The following is a 17,748-nucleotide window of genomic DNA, read 5'->3' as shown; positions in this document are numbered from 1 at the left end:
CTACAGTGGTGAGAATGAAGGAGAATAGACTGAAGTAAGACAAAAATTATTTTGTAAATAATAAGTAAATTATTAGTCCAAGGGGTTACTGGCCTAGACTAGAAAGAGTGGAAGGAGAAAAACTGAAGATATTGAGATATGTATCCTATAATTGACCCACTTCCTTGAAGCAAATAGTGAACCTCAATTGTCCATTCCATTACTCAGTCCTTCATATCAATGGACCCCTATTGAGCATTTTATCAGTCCTTCAGTTCTGCCTGAAATTTCAATGGAGACAGCTTCTGCATCAGCTAACCCTATGCTCTAGGGCGCACATTCCTAAGCAAAAACCTAAGGTACTGCATTAATGAAATTTTGTGAACTATACTAAGGCTTATCAAATAAATCCAATTATTGGTGACCAAATCAAAGATGTTGTCAGGTACACTGAATTTGTCCAAGATACCTAAATAAATATAATCTACCACATGGAATCTTGTCATTCATCTACCCCTACATGATGTGGTAGTAATCCAGTTTTCTCAAAACATCCTTGATAAATTTCATCCTTCTTTCTAGATGAAAAGAAAATGGCACCAGCAGCTTTGGTTTTACCCACCATTGAGCCTACTGCTCTCCTGCAACTCAATAGCTGGTATTCTTAACGTAAAAAGAGAAAGGAAAAAGCCAGACAAGGCAGCAAATATAACCCAAAGCAACTCTACTAAATTCGTGGTCCAGAGGTATAACCAGGCTTCTACAGTTCTAGTATAGGAAGTGATACAAATTTTTAAAAAATGGATCTTAAATTAAAAGTATTATTTTTAACAATGTAAGTTATAGTAAGAAAGGTATTTTAAAGTATAAAATATTGATTACAGGCTATATATACAAACAGAATGAAAGTGATTAAGAAAGGGAATTTTTTTGCTAAGCCCTAAAAAATGAGGCTACTTAAAGTCATGAAGTTTTATATCTTCTCTTAGGGAAGCTCCTTGAAGGTATCCAGTAGCAATGATGGCACAAAATATGGGCATTGCAGATGTCATTTAGAAAAACTTCTTCAATCCAATGTGGACCACCATGGCTAAATGAAGTTCAAGTAAGATTCTAAAACATCTAAGATCCAGAGAGAGGTCAGGACCATTTTGTGATTCCATGGCACCAGATGACCCAATACAATTAGCATGAAGAGAAAAAGATTTGAACCCACAAGGCTCTGTGGAGGGCTGAACAATAGAAAGAAGGCTTAATAGACTGAAAATCCAGTCATCAAAACAAAGTAAATGCCTTTCAACATCCAATTTGAATTGATAATGAGACATCACCACTGTGATAGTTCTTTTGTATAAAAAAATTTTGTAATAATCATCACAGGGGAGTTTCAAGAGTAGGCATGTACATCTGTAAGAAGATGTTTATGTATGTACAAATCTAAATAAGTTTCATTAATATACCACAAAATTATAAAATAGGACATAGTCAACTCTTAACACAAGATCATTTTATGTGTTATCAGCATTGCCTTTGGCTGAAGCTCTTGGTTTCTTCCCAATGTTAGTAATGTTAGTATAATTTCTAATGTTAAAAGAGCATGACACAAATATTCTATATCCTATGTATACATTCAATAAATAATCCTCTTTTCCTTCTCTTAGATAATGTTGTCTCTGAATTTCCAGATGGATACCAGGAGTTGACATATGTTCATCCAAAGCAAATGTGCTTTCTTGCTTTCTCCTGTTCTAGCACTATTTTTCTCTCTCTCTTTTTCTCTCTCTCTCCCTCTCTATCTCTCCGTGTCTCTATCCCCTTCCCCCCTCACACAAATAGCACACCCACACAATACAGGCAGAGAGAAATACCATTCGTTAATGGATGCATTGCTAGAACAGAAATCACAGTGAGAGCTCATAAAGAAAAAAGAAGATAAAATGCTCCTGACAGTATACAAAGAAGAAGCTGGCTAAATGCCAACTCAGAAAATAATTCTTCAGGCCATTATTTTCAAATTGTATACCATATTTTTTTTTTTAACAACTGATAATCAATTTATTAAAAAGGTTGATTTAAGCATCTGCAATGGTGACTTCAACCTCAACTCCTGGCTCAATACTGATGGAAGTAATCTGTTTAACAGTCTCAGAAGGACTGTGCAAATCAATGAGTCGCTTGTGGATCCTCATTTGAAAACGATCCCAGGTCTTAGAACCTTCACCACAAGGAGTGTTTCTTGTAGTGATTCTCAGAGTCTTGGTAGGCATCCGAACCGGTCCTTGCACTTTGAGATTCTTTTCCTTTGCGTCTCTGATCAAGTCAGCACATACCTTTTCCAAAGATTTTACGTTGCGGCTGGTGAGAGTTACTCTAATTCGGTGAATCGCCACCTCCGGTTCCACGGGAGTCTTCCCGGTGTCTTGAACAGCCATGGCTGCGGCGCGGCTTCCTGATCGACTTGTTCCTCGGTGAGAGCGAACAGCGGCGAGTCAGGAGCAGGAGCGGGGCGTCCCAACCTCCGCTGTAGCTGCGACCGCGTCTTCTTCAAAGAGCTGTATGCCATAATTTTTATTATCGGACTAAGAAAATGAATGTGTAGAAGCTCGGAGCAAACTGAAGGCTTTCACACTGTTTCTGGCATTCTCTAAAACTTCAAATTGCTCTCTCCTTCACACTCAAGCCACTCACACTTGTATATAAACACCAAGTGCCACAAAACAGCAGGTCCCTTTTCTTTAACATAGTTGGATGTATCACTTATGAGCTATGTTAAAAAATAAAATGCCAACTTATTTGTTGCATATGAGTGTTCAGGTTTTAATAAATACTTTTGGTGAAAACTACTGTTATGGGCTGAGTTGTATTTCCCCAAAATTCATACCTTGAAGTCCTAATCCCGCATACCTCTGAATGGAACTATATTTGGAGATAAGATCTTTAAAGATGTAACTGAATCAAAATGAAGAGTTAGGGTAAGCCCTAACCCAGTATGACTGGTATCCTTATAAGAAGACAAAATTAGGACATACACACAGAGGGAAGGCCAGGTAAAGACAGAGGGAGAAGTCTACAAGCCAAGGAGAGAGGCCTCAGAAGAAACCAACCCTGCTAACACCTTGATTTCAAACTTCTAACCTCCGGAATCATGAGAAAATAAAATTCTGTTGTTTAAGCCATCTGATCTGTGGTACTTTGTAATGTCCAGCCAGAGCAAACTAATACAGCTGCTAACTTCTTACATTTATGGTAATAAGCACTCCCGAAATACAAACACTGGTATTATTCACAAAGATCACATTTCCATAAATATCACCTGTAACAAAATGAAAATATAACTGAAATAATTTCTTATAAAATGAAAATAACACATTCTGTAGTTGTGCACGTGTTTTCTTCATAAGTCTGGCCAAGTGTTCCTTACCTTTTAAGTTGTAACAGGCTCGTGGAGACAGAGCTGCTAAAGTCAGGAACCCCAGGCACAGCGCCACATAAAAGAAAAGCCCAGGACTGGGATACAGAAATGAGAAAAGAAGTGGCTGTAGTGTTAGCTCCCTGGGGCTATGATAAATTTTCTCAGGTAGGAGAGAGACTCTGCCTCAGATCAAACAAGTTGTTCTAGGTTAAAGTCACCTCAAACCCTTGTCTCGGCTCCCGGGTCCCCTGTAAAACTTCTAGCTGATCTAACAGTTTGTTCTAGTTACTTCTTTACGTGTCTGCCTCAATTCACTGGACCAGAATTTCCTGTACGGGAAAGACCACATGTCTGGCACATCAAAGGCACATGTGTTTGAGAAGTTGATGAGTAAGTAAACTGATGATTACAGAAATAAATGAATGAAAATAAATCAAAGATTCATGACATCTGAGAAAATTCCAAACACCAGGCAATCAGCAGCGCAGGCAGATGAACTGTCTAACGGCAGAGATCAGTATAATGAAGTCATTGGACAATACATATTATTCAGTCCCTGGAGTCATTATTCAATCTCATTGAATTAGTCCCAAAAAGATTAGACCTAGTTACATTCAAGTTTGGTTATATGTTTATAACGGATCTAACAACCAGTGTGAGTCAATGCCGAATCAAGAACTTCAGTTTCTCCTTCCAAGGAAGAGATTGATCCCAGAGTCCCTGGGGATGAGGAGACCTACATTTGCAAAGTCATTTAGGAACAGAACAGTAAGCTCCATAAGGACAAGTTATGTGCCCATGTTGTATCTGTAGCCATGATACATATTAGGTTCTCAGTACATATTTATTGATTCAATCAACTATGTTGATTCACTTTCAAAATATATCCAAGTCAGCTCAAACATATAATACTTGAAAATTAATAAGAACTGTGGTAGAAAGCAAAGTTCAATAATGAACTGATCCAGAAATACCACGCACAATGGATGGCATTCGGTGAAACAACCCCTCTGGTCTCATCCCTCTGTGAGTCATGCAGAGCCTGTCAGTCAGCCCCACACAGCTCCACTCAGTATTTGGTCTGCAGCCAGTGAAGAAAGCACATGGGTCAAACTGCTTAGATGTGTTCTGGTGTATTCACCATGCCTGTTATTTTAATGTGAGCTGAGCATTCATCATTTTAATTACATATCCACAACACCTTAGCCACTATGTGGCAATCAAATTATTCAAAAGGTTGACTATTTGCTTTTTTGGCCCAAGGGAAAAAGTTGTAGGGAGGACATGGGTGAAAAGCAGGGTGGAGCTGATAAAATGGGTATAAAGGGAACTGACACTAATTAAACGCTTGCTATGTGCCAGCCATGATGACGGGCTCATAATATTTCTTATGTCATACAATCCTCATAACAGCCTTCTGGGGCCAGTATAATTATTTCCATTTTACAGAAAGGATAAGTGAACCTGAGATTCACCAAATCACCTTTGATTAAAAGAATAATCATCTATCCATTTCACAATTCTACAAATCACTGATGGAGATGGAGTTCAGCTGAGAGATTCTCCGGTCTTCGCTGAGTTCCCTCAAGCATGTGTTGTCACTGTAGGTCAGCTAGGAGGCTCTGATCTGGGGGGTGGCCAATTGTCAGCAAGGGACTCCTTCACATGGTCTCTTTTTGTATGGTGAGAGGTCTGGGCTCCAAAGAGCCACACAGCCACTTATTCTGTTGGCCACCTTGTACCTGGCCAAAGCAATTACAAGGCCAAATCCAAAGTCAAATGCTGAGGAAATAGATACCACCTTTTAATGAATGGGAGGAGCTGCAAAGTCACATGGATAGAGTGGGAAGTAAAGAACTGGAAACATTTCACAATCAAACAATCAAACTACAGATATCAAGTAGTTTTTCCAAGATCACCCAACTGGTAATCACTGAGACAGACTGTAAACTCAAGTCTTGAGTTTTGATCTTATACTGTTTATCCTCTCTTCCTTGTCATTGTTCTCCCTTCAAACAAGGTAAATGGAGAAGAAATGCCAGGTTCCAATTAAACTGAGATCACTCTATATGTTTCCAAACTTTGGAAACCTAATCCTCACCTAGAGGTCATTTTGAAATAAACTAGCTTTCCATCTACAGAAGGATTCTCTTAAGCTGAACTGCTTTTCTGATTAATGCCGGGCTATTTTTATATGCATCAAACTGAGCAACTACTTTTGAATCATTATATCTGAAAATCACTATACACAGAAATATGCAACATCAAATTCTAAGAAATTGAACTCAAACCAAGAAGAATTTTCATTTCATAACAATAGTAGACTCTGTAAAGCTGGTGTTATAAAATACTACTCTGGTTATCACTGTGACTTCATTTTATAATGCTTCCTATACATGTAAAGAAGAAGATATTAAGATTAGAAGACTTGTGGTCTACCTTGCCTCGATGCCCTATGGTCAATTTTTAATCTGTCTTCTTCCTTTGTCAGATCTTATTCAGAATTTTCCAGACCTTTCCATATTTCTCTTCTCAAATATTTTCCTTCAAAATGTGTTATTCCAAGTTGAACTGTACTCTGTTAAGAGTCCAACTGCTTCACTCATTTGGTACTGTTATGAATAGCAGCTGTCTACCTAAACAAAATATACTGGGCTCCCAGTATAAAAACTGCAGATCAAATAATTTTTTAAAAAATACTAAAATAAAGAGCCAAGTTTTGCTGACCCACCAGTACCCTCACAGCCTGAGGAGGGAACAAAGACAAGTAAGATTTTACTTGCTCTGTATTACAAATAAAGATATAATGCAAAACTAAAGCTCCACATACTGGCCTGTTGCCCACGCATGATATTCTATCTCACCAACTTTGGGGTTTTCTTTCATTACCGTCAGTTTTTGGAAACAAATTCTATTTTCTTCTAGGATGATTCTCAGCAACTGCCACAATGCTACATAAATAGTGGATGTTCAAGAACGCTTTTTGAACAATGAAAATAATTCCATTAACTATAATGTATACTTATTAAAAGCTTGAATTCCCAAGCTAATTTTGCTCTTCATCTGATTGCTACCAGACCTAATTTAATTTAAAGGTCAAAAAGTAGTTTCCCCAAAAATAGAAAACAGAATTAATAAATTGTTTATGATCCTTAATAGTCTTTCCTTATCTGGCAAGAACCTGGTAGAAATAGTATGTATTAACCGCTTTTGTCAGTCTATTTGTTTTGTCTGATTATCTATAAATGTTCGGTGGAAGGGACAGATGCCTTTAAAAAAAAAAAAAAAAAAAGCCAGATCTAAAATGCATGTTCCAATAAAACTAATCAAGTAACAAGTGATCATTCTGCAAAGGACCAGCACACAATTTTCCTCTAGCTTGAGAAAAATACACCAGCAGGGAAGTTTTTCAGAGAGCTGGTACTTTCTAGAAGTCATACACTTAAGTGGCACAACCAAGACAACTGCACTAGGCAGGGAAGCCATCCAGAATTAGGAATGGCTTTAGAAACAAATCAGTTCAAGTAGCACATGTGCTACCAGCATCACCTTGGCCTCACTCCTCACCACAGGGGTACCAATAGACCACAAGGCTTGGCCTAATCATGGTATCTTATAAGGGCAGGAAACTTCAACCCCTAGGATAAAAGTGACCTACACAGGAGGAACTGAGGATGACTCTCTTGACAGGAAATGATAACTCCCACAAAACTCAGAAAATAATAGTAAATTGGTCTTTCTCTGAATGACTTAACTTCACTTAGCATAATACCCTCTAGCTCCATCCATGTCATTGCAAATGGCAAGATTTCATTCTTTTTATGGCTGAGTAATATTCCAATGTGTGTATATATACACACACACCACATCTTCTTTATCCATTCATCAGTTGATGGATACTTGGGCTCTTTCCACAGTTTGGCTAGTTTAGAGAATTACAGAGAATGCTGCTACAAACATTGGGCTGCATGTACCCCTTGTAATTAGTAGTGCAATTGCTGGGTCACAGGGTAGTTCTATTTTTAACTTTTTGAGAAATCTTCATGCTGTTTTCCAGAGTAGCTGCACCAGTTTGCATTACCACCAACAGTACAAGAGGGTTCCCCTTTCTCTACATCCTCACCAACACCTGTTGTTTCTTGTGTTGTTGATTTTAGCCATTCTGACAAGTGTGAGGTGATATCTCATTGTGATTTTGATTTGTATTTCCCTGAAGATCAGTGATGTTGAGCACCTTTTCAGGTGTCTATTGGCCATCTGTATGTCTTCTTTGGAAAAATGCCTATTCATGTCCTCTGTCCATTTTTTAATTGCATTATTTGTTTCTCTAGTGTTGAGTTTTGTAAGTTCTTCATATATTTTGGATAGCAACCCTTTATCAGATGTCATTTGCAAATATCTTCTCCCATTCTGTAGGCTGCGTTTCAGTTTTGTTGATTGTTTCCTTCACTGTGCAGAAGCTTTTTCTTTGATGAATTCACAACAGTTTATTTTTGCTTTTGTTTCCCTTACCTCAGAAGACGTATTTAGAAATTGCTCTGGCTGATGTCAGAGATGTTACTACCTGTGTTCTCCTCTAGGATCTTTATGGTTTCAGGTCTCACATTTAGATATTTAATCCATTTTGAGTTTATTTTTGTATTTAGTGTAAGAAAGTGGTCCAGTTTCATTCTTTTGCATGTTGCTAACCAGTTTTCCCAATGCCATTTGTTGAAGAAACTATCTTTTTCCCATTGTATATTCTTTCCTGCTTTGTCAAAGAGAAAGACAAATACCATATGAATTCACTCATATGTGGAATTTAAGAAAAAAACAAAGGAGCAAAAGGAAAAAAAGGAGAGAGAGAATCAAACCAAAAAAAAAAAAAAAAACAGACTCTTAACTATAGAGAACAAACTGATGGTTAGCAGAAGGGAGGTGGGGAAGGGGGAATGGGTGAAATAGGTGATGGGGATTAAGGAGTGCATTTGTGATGAGCACGAGGTGTTGTATGGAAGTGTTGAATTACTGTATTGCACATCTGAGACTAATATAACCCTGTATGTTAACTAAATGGAATTTAAATAAAAACTTTATAAAAAAGAAAGAATAGCAAATTGCCAAAAAATATCATGTATTTTTTAAAGAACTGAAAGATGGAACTACTAACTTTGATCCCTACCTTGTATCATATACTGCAGTAAATGCTTTATTATCATTTTATTTAATACTACACTAACTCTAAAAGGTAGATACTATTTTATCCCTATTTACAGGTGAGAAAACTGAGCAAGAGGTTAAAGGATGCTCCCTAGGTGATACAGCTAATACACAACTGCCCGATTTTGAACCTACAGCTCTCTAATCCCAGAGCCCATACCTTCACCAGTACACTTACTGCCTCTTAGTGCAGCCTAGGGTTCAATTTATATGATGGTAAGATGAGCATAATTGTATTCTCTTTACATGAGGGGAATTTAAGTTATTGGTATACAACTAAATATAACCATATATATGGATATATATGGATATCTTGCATAAATTAATTATTCTAATCAAACTATGATGTTATATGTAAGTATAAATTACCATTTTCAGATAGAAGAGTATTGGGTACTCCTTTCTTTTTGTAAGAATACAGTACCCATTCTCTCAATTCTCAAAATAAAGCATCAGCTTTTCTATTATCATATCTGTTATTCAAAGCATATAAAGTGTCCTTAAGTCATCAGCTCAAAATTCCAAATTATCATGTCTGCACTTGAGGGTATAACCTCGAACCAAGTCAAAACTTAATGCCAAAATTCATTCAAAATCTCACCCAAAAGGGTTAATATACTATATTATAGCCACCATTTCTTGAGTATTAATTATGTGTCAGATGCTTTACATGCATTAGTCCCAATTATTATATAGCAGGGTAATACTCTGATATTGATAAGTTATTGGTTGTTCTGATTTTTTGTTTTGTTTTGTTTTCATTCTTTTTACCCACAATCTTTCCCCTACCACTCAAACAGCAACAATGGCTGTCTATATATACTGCCCTTAGCTTAGCATTTAATACAGAGAGAAAAACAAGTCAAACTCATGGCTTTCAAGTACATCTACAGACATAGATAGATAGATAGATAGATAGATAGATAGATAGATAGATAGATAGAGACAATAATATCGAAAGCCACAGTTTAGAATTACAGAAGCCAAGTGCAGTACTTAAGAAAAAATTTTTTCTTTCTTACTCTCTCTCCTTCACTTCCTCTCTCCCCCCACTCCTTCTCTCCTTCCTTCTCTCTCTCCCTCTCTTTCTTTTTAAATTCTAATCATTTGGCTTTATTTATCAAGAGCTAAATCCAAGAGAGTTCATAACTGAGAATTTACTCACTAATCACAGGGTGATTCGAAGGAAAATAAAATATAGGATGACATAAAAGCCTTATTTCACTAGGGTCATAGGCCTAGGATTAAGACAAAGTGGGAGATCTAATTCCTTGACCCCTTCACCACCACTTAGAAATTAATTTCAGGTGGAAAAAAAAGATGGAATGATAGAAACTGCAACAGATCATCAGGTATGTTTTGAGAGATTACAGAATATAAAAGATAATCACCTGATAAACCAAATATGGCATATACATACAATGGAATATTATTCAGCCTTAAAATGGAAGGAAACTCTGACACATGCTACAATACAGATGAACCTTGAGAACACTGTACCTAGTGAAATAAGTCAGTCACAGAAAGACAAATACTGTATTATTTCACTTCTGTGAGGTACTCAGAGTGGTCAAATTCATAGAGACAGAAAGTAAAATGGCGATTTCCAGGGGCTGGGGAAAGGAGAATGGGGAGTTGTTGTTTGACAGGTATAGAGTTTTTGTTTTGTTTTGTTTTGTTTTGTTTTTATTTTATTATGTTATGTTAGTCACCATACAATACATCATTAGTTTTTGATGTAGTGATCCACGATTCATTGTTTTCGTATAACACCCAGTTCTCCATGCAATACGTGCCCTCCTTAATACCCATCACCGGGCTAACCCATCCCCCCACCCCCTCCCCTCTAAAACCCTCAGTTTGTTTCTCAGAGTCCATAGTCTCTCATGGTTCATCTCTCCCTCTGATTTCCCCCCCTTCATTTTTCCCTTCCTTCTCCTAAGGTCCTCCATGCTATTCCTTATGTTCCATAAATAAGTGAAACCATATGATAGTTGACTTTCTCTGCTTGACTTATTTCATTTAGCATAATCTCCTCCAGTCCCATCCAGGTTGATGTAAAAGTTGGGTATTCATCCTTTCTGATGGCTGAGTAATATTCCATTGTATATATGGACCACATCTTCTTTATCCATTCATCTGTTGAAGGGCATCTCCGTTCTTTCCACAGTTTGGCTATTGCGGACATTGCTGCTATGAACATTGGGGTGCATATGGCCCTTCTTTTCACTACATCTGTGTCTTTGGGGTAAATACCCAGGAGTGCAATTGCTGGGTCATAGGGTAGCTCTATTTTTAATTTTTTGAGGAACCTCCACACTGTTTTCCAAAGTGGCTGTACCAACTTGCATTCCTACCAATAGTGTGAGAGGGTTCCCCTTTCTCCACAACCTCTCCAACATTTGTTGTTTCTTGCCTTATCAATTTTGCCATTCTAACTGGGGTAAGGTGGTATCTCAGTGTGGTTTTGATTTGAATTTCCCTGATGGCCAATGATGATGAACACTTTTTCATGTGTCTGTTAGCCATTTGTAGGTCTTCTTTGGAGAAGTGTCTGTTCATGTCTTCTGCCTATTTTTTGACTTGATTATTTGTTTTTTGGGTGTTGAGTTTGAGAAGTTCTTTATAGATCTTGGATACCAGCCCTTTATCTGTAGTGTCATTTACAAATATCTTCTCCCATTCTGTGGGTTGCCTTTTTGTTTTGTTGACTGTTTCCTTTGCTGTGCAGAAGCTTTTTATCTTGATGAAGTCACAAAAGTTCATTTTTGCTTTTGTTTCACTAGCCTTTGGAGATGTATTTTGAAAGAAGTTGCTGTGGCCGATGTCAAAGAGGTTACTGCCTATGTTCTCCTCTAGGATTTTGATGGATTCCTGTCCCACATTGAGGTCTTTCATCCATTTTGACTTTATCTTTGTGTAGGGTGTTAGAAAATAGTTGAGTTTCATTCTTCTGCATGTGGCTGTCCAATTTTCCCAGCACCATTTATTGAAGAGACTATCTTTTTTCCATTGCATATTTTTTCCGGCTTTGTCAAAGATTATTTGACCATAGAGTTGAGGGTCCATATCCGGGCTCTCTATTCTGTTCCGTTGGTCTGTATGTCTGTTTTTGTGCCAGTACCATGCTGTCTCGGTGATCACTGCTTTGTAATATAGCTTAAAATCGGGCAACGTGATGCCCCCGGCTTTGTTTTTCTTTTTCAACACTTCCTTGGTGATTCAGGGTCTTTCTGATTCCATACAAATTTTAGGATTGTTTGTTCCAGCACTTTGAAAAATGTCATTGGAATTTTGATCGGGATGGCACTGAAAGTATAGATTGCTCTGGGTAGCATAGACACTTTAACAATGTTTATTCTTCCGATCCATTAGCATAGAATGTTTTTCCATCTTTTTGTGTCTTCTTCAATTTCTTTCATGAGTGTTCTGTAGTTCCTAGAATATAGACCCTTTACGTTTTTGGTTAGGTCTATTCCGAGGTATCTTATGGTTTTTGGTGCTATTGTAAATGGAATGTTTCTCTAATTTCTCTTTCTACAGTTGCATTGTTAGTGTATAAGAAAGCAACTGATTTCTGTGCATTGATTTTGTATCCTGCCACATTACTGAATTGCTGTATGAGTTCTAGTAATTTGGGGGTTTGGAAGAAATTCAAACATTTGGAAGCTAAAGACCACTCTGCTCAAGAATGTTTGGGTCAACCAGGAAATCAAAGAAGAACTTAAACAATTCATGGAAACCAATGAGAATGAAAACACATAGTCCAAAACCTATGGGATACTGCAAAGGCAGTCCTAAGGGGGAAATACATTGCCATCCAAGCCTCACTCAAAAAAACAGAAAAATCCCAAATTCACCAATGAACTCTACACCTTAAAGAACTAGAGAAAAAGCAACAAGCAATGCCTAAGCCATGCATTAGAAGAGAAATAATTAAGATTAGTGCAGCAATCAATGAATTAGAAACCAGAAACACAGTGGATCAGATCAACAAAACTAGAAGCTGGTTCTCTGAAAGAATTAATAAGAGTGATAAACCACTGGCCAGACTTATCCAAAAGAAAAGAGAAAGGACCCAAATTAATAAATTATGAATGAAAGGGGAGAGATCATGGCTAACACCAAGAAAATAGGAACAATTATTAGAAATTATTATCAACAACTATATGCCAATAAACTGAGCAACCTGGATGAAATGGATGCCTTCCTGGAAACCTATAAACTCCCAAGACTGAAACAGGAAGAAATTGACAACCTGAATAGGCCAATAACCAATAACAAGATTGAAGCAGTGATCAAAAACCTCCCAAAAAACAAGAGTCCAGGGCCTGATGGATTCCCTGGGGAATTCTACCAAACATCCAAAGAAGAAATAATACCTATTCTACTGAAGCTGTTTCAAAAAATAGAAACAGAAGGAAAGCTTCCAAACTCATTCTATGGGGCCAGCACTACCTTAATCCCCAAACCAGGCAAAGACTCCATCAAAAAGGAGAATTTCAGACTGATAGCCCTGATGAATATGGATTCCAAAGTCCTCAACAAAATCCTAGCTAATAGGATCCAACAATACATTAAAAGGATCATCTACCAAGTGGGATTTATCCCCGGATGCAAGGGTGGTTCAACATTCGCAAATCAATCAATGTGATACAACACATTGATAAGAGGAGAGAGAAGAACCATATGCTCCTCTCAATTGATGCAGAAAAAGCATTTGACAAAATACAACATCCTTTCCTGATTAAAACTCTTCAGAGTATAGGGATAGAGGGAACATTCCTCAAGTTCATAAAATCCATCTATAAAAAACCCACAGCGAGTATCAACCTCAATGGGGAAAAGCTGAGAGCCTTTCCCTTAAGATCAGGAACACATCAAGGATGCCCACTCTCACCACTATTGTTCAACACAGTACTAGAAGTCCTAGCAACAGCAATCAGACAACAAAAAGAAAGAAAAGGTATTCAAATTGGCAAAGAAAAAGTCAAACTCTCTCTTTTCACAGATGACATGATACTTTCTGTAGAAAACCCAATACAGTTTTAGTTTTGCAAGACAAAAAGAGCTCTAGAGATTGGTTGCATGACAATGTGAATGCATTCAACACTACTGAACTGTACCCTTACAACGGTTAAAATGCTAAATGCTATGTTATTTGTGTTTTACAAGTAAAAATATATTTTTAAAAAAGTTATTATCTGATTTTCCAGGGTATACCCTGAGAGGATTTAAGCATTATAAACTCCGTATCTGATATAGCTGTTAGAATAGCAGTGGCTGACCAAAGATACAGACGTAGTGAAAAGAAGGGGCACGTGCACCCCAATGTTCATAGCAGCAATGTCCACAATAGCCAAACTATGGAGGGAGCCAAGATGCCCTTCAACAGATGAATGGATAAAGAAGATGTGGTACATCAGAAACATTATTCAGCCATCAGAAACAATGAATACCCACCATTTGCATCAACATGGATGGAGGAGGGGATTATGTTCAGTGAAGGGAGTCAAGCAGAGAAAGACAATTATCATATGGTTTCACTCATATGTGGGACATACGCCATAGCATAGAGGACCATAGGGGAAGGGAGGGAAATCCAAAGGTGGAGAAATCAGAGAGGGAGATGAACCATGAGAGACTATGGACCCCAAGTAACAATCTGGGGGGTTTCAGAGGGAAGGAGGGTGAGGGGAGAGGGTAACAGGGTGATGGGTATTGAGGAGGGCACGTGCTGTGATGAGCACTGGGTGTTATACTTAACTAATGAATCACTGAACACTACATCAAAAACTAATTATGTACTATACAGTGGCTAACTGAACATAAAAAAAAAAAAAAAGAATAGCAGTGGCTGAGAATCATGTCTAAGAAGATGGCTATTATTTAATAATAAAAAAAGATAACAAATGCTGGTGAAGATGTAGAAAAAAGAAAACCATTCGGCACTGTTTGCGGGAATAGAAATTGGTGCAGCTACTATGGAAAACAGTATGGAGTTTCCCCAACATATTAAAAATAGAGCTACCATGTGATCCAACAATCCAAATTCTGGGGTATTTATCCAAAAGAACTGAGATCAGGATCTCAATGATATATTTGCACTCCTATTTATTTCAACATTACTCAAAATAGCTAAGGCATGGAAGCAACCTAAATCTGTATCAAAGGATGAATAAACAAAATGTGGTGTGTGTATGTGTGTGTGTGTGTGTGTGTGTGTATAATTTCATTGTATAGACACATAAATAAAATGTATATATGTGTATATATATTACATATGTAATTATATACACCATATTTTTTTATCTGTCTATTCAATGAAATACTATTCAGCCTTTAAAAGGAAAGAAATTCTATACACCTTAAATTTACACCATATTATATGTCACTTATATCTCAATAAAGCTGGAAGAAAGGAAGGAAGGAAAGTAGGTAGGAAAGGAGGGAGGGTGGGAGGGATGGCCTGATGAGAACCTGATAGAAAAAAAACTGAGGGCTCCCAAACCCCTGAGAAGGACACAGAAGTGGAAAAAAGGGATGGTAGACCAGAAAGATCTTCATTAGTTAGCATAAAAGGTAAGTGGACTCCAAAACTGGAGGCTATAGAATATCCAAAGATATTAGAGGCAGATGCAGTAAGACCAGAAGGCAATATCTACATCTTATTAAGACAAGTTACACCTCAATAGATGCCAGCAAGGCCACCAACCAGACTCGTCCCTTTCCATCAACAGCATGTTTTCATATTACATAAGCTTCTCTCAAACACAGGATCCCCCAGGGAAAAAGAGGGAAGGAAAGGGGAGAAAACTCTTTGGCCAACATGAATATACTCAAAATGGACAGCTTTAAGGTACAAGTTGCTGAGTTGTTGTGAACTGATAAAACTGATTTTATTTCTCTTATGAGTGGGAAAGACATACTCATAACTTACATTCAGTCATAAAGAAATAAAGAACAAGAGATTTTTTCCTTTCCCTATATTGTAAAGGTGAAATGTTTTTCCCATTATATTTACAATATGCTTCCAAGGAAAACAGTATTATTTTCACTATAGAAGAAACCAAGTTTCCAAATAATTAAATAACTTGCTCAACTTATAATTTCTGTGATTTAATATTAATACTCAACTGTTTCTTGTTCCAAAGTTCATGTACTGTATCATGGTAATATTCTCAACAGGTACTCAGTTCCATCCTTGCATCAGGTTAGATCCCCAAAAAGGCTATTCTCGTAAGTATCTTAGATACACACACCCTGAACATATACTACCAATAGTTTTATTCTTGGCTTCTTCCTCAGCCTCAATTCACAACTTCTGCCTCCTCACTCTTCCTTATATGCTATTGTTGTTCTCCAAGTCTAGTGCCAGATCTGGAAGCTGCCCTAAACTTCTAACTAGTGGCTGAAGACCCTGTTGCTCTTCACTCATGCTAATCCAATTTCCTGCATTTAAAACCCTGAATAACACCTGAGGTATTAGATTTTTTTTCCATAGCTCACAGTGAGCAAATTCTCCCCTGACAGATAATCACAGACTGATCCACACATTCCCTGCTGCTGTGTGCTCTTCCCAATGGGAAATCCAGTGCTAACCATTGTAGGAAGTGTGACTTTCCATCAACACTTCCTAGCACAGTCAATTGAACTTCCAATGTTAGTTTTCTGCAGCTAGGCCAGTTCCCCAAGAATCTTAACCTACCTTTGTTGAGTGGTCCTTTCTTCTCTCTTCCTGTATCATTCTGTTTCAAGAGACCGCCCTACTTTACATCACATTTCTGATCTCAGACATTACTAATTTTGGAAGCAAACACACACACACACACACACACCCTACATATGAAGCGTTGGTTGACTGTGTTAATACAGTAAAATCTGTATATGTTATAAAGCCATATTGGCTTATTTAATATTAATATACATCCAAGGATGGTTATAGTTTTCTGTGCTTCTTAAATTTATGTAATCGTTAAACACTTTTTTTTTTTAAGAAATATCTCATGGGACTGGTTTCTAGTGTACATGCTTTTGAAAATAATGTTATTAAAAGTTATACTAATAAAAGAGAAATTTTGAGTTTTATCTCTGAGGTCTTCAATTATCTTTGCGGAAAACAAATATAAATTCTAAAATCATGCTACTTACTATGAATATCAGTTATTTCTGCCTTTGCAACTCCCATTCCTCCTCCTTCTTGAAAAAAGTCTTTGATTTGCCTTTTGGAAATCATCCCTACCCACCAAATCAATCCATCCAGTTTGGATATAGTTGATCCTATTCTCAGCTTCAAGAGCAGTCCCATGAACCAACCCAGCCAATCGACATATTTTATCCTACTAGACATAGAAATTGGCCCAGGGGTGGGCACATGATTAAAGTCAGGATGACTCTTAAATTTTTTTTGCTGCAACTCAGGAAAGACAAGCTCTTTTAACAAGGCTGTTCAACTTGTAGGATATAAACCTGAAGCTGCTGGGGGCACAGATGGAAAAGGCCAGCCTAAAAATGAAATCCATCCAGGAACGCAGAGTCAAGAGGTAAAACCTTCATGAATGTATTTTGAGTCACTGAGTCTAGCTGAGGGCAGACAATGGCTAGATTTTCAGTTACATCAGTCAGTTTTTTTTTTCTTTTCACTGAGGCCATTTGTAGTTGGGTTTCAGTCACTTATGACCCAATGAGTCCTGATTAATGCACCGCTCTATACAGGCAGTACTACTCACCTGGTAATAAATTGCACAGGTAGAGTGCTTAGGAAAAGTTAATGCATAGTGCTTAGGAAAAGTTAATTCACTTTCATGAATCTAGCTTTACACCCTTTATCCTAATTCTAGAGAAAAAAAAGTCAGGATTATCGAGAAGGAAATCTCTTTCTTCTACAATTAAGCCAATGAACCCCAACTTCAGGTTTCTGTTTCTATTTCTTTAATTTATCGAGGCCTCACAACTTTCAAAATGCCTTAAATTAAGATCCGTTTTCTAAGCCTTGTGAATTGTAATTAATCTTTGTAAATCACCTGGAGATTCTTGGGTGAGAGACCAGATAAAAGGCAAAGCAACATTATTAAATAATTTAATCATGATTATTCTTTCAAGGGAAAATACAAGAATGAAAATCTTCAGGGAACATGATAATTAGGGAGACAATAATG

General features: G+C 37.4%; 1 pseudogene; it reads right to left on the bottom strand.

The window, feature by feature from the left end:
• Nucleotides 1-2,020: 2,020 nt before the first annotated feature.
• On the bottom strand, nt 2,021-2,511 carry LOC118530671 (small ribosomal subunit protein uS10 pseudogene; annotated as a pseudogene).
• Nucleotides 2,512-17,748: the final 15,237 nt, after the last annotated feature.

Source organism: Halichoerus grypus, chromosome 3 (assembly GCF_964656455.1).
Source record: "Halichoerus grypus chromosome 3, mHalGry1.hap1.1, whole genome shotgun sequence".
In the NCBI taxonomy this organism is placed as follows: domain Eukaryota; kingdom Metazoa; phylum Chordata; class Mammalia; order Carnivora; family Phocidae; genus Halichoerus; species Halichoerus grypus.
The sequence above is the reverse complement of the archived record's forward strand: the minus strand, read 5'-3'. Positions and strand labels throughout refer to the sequence as shown.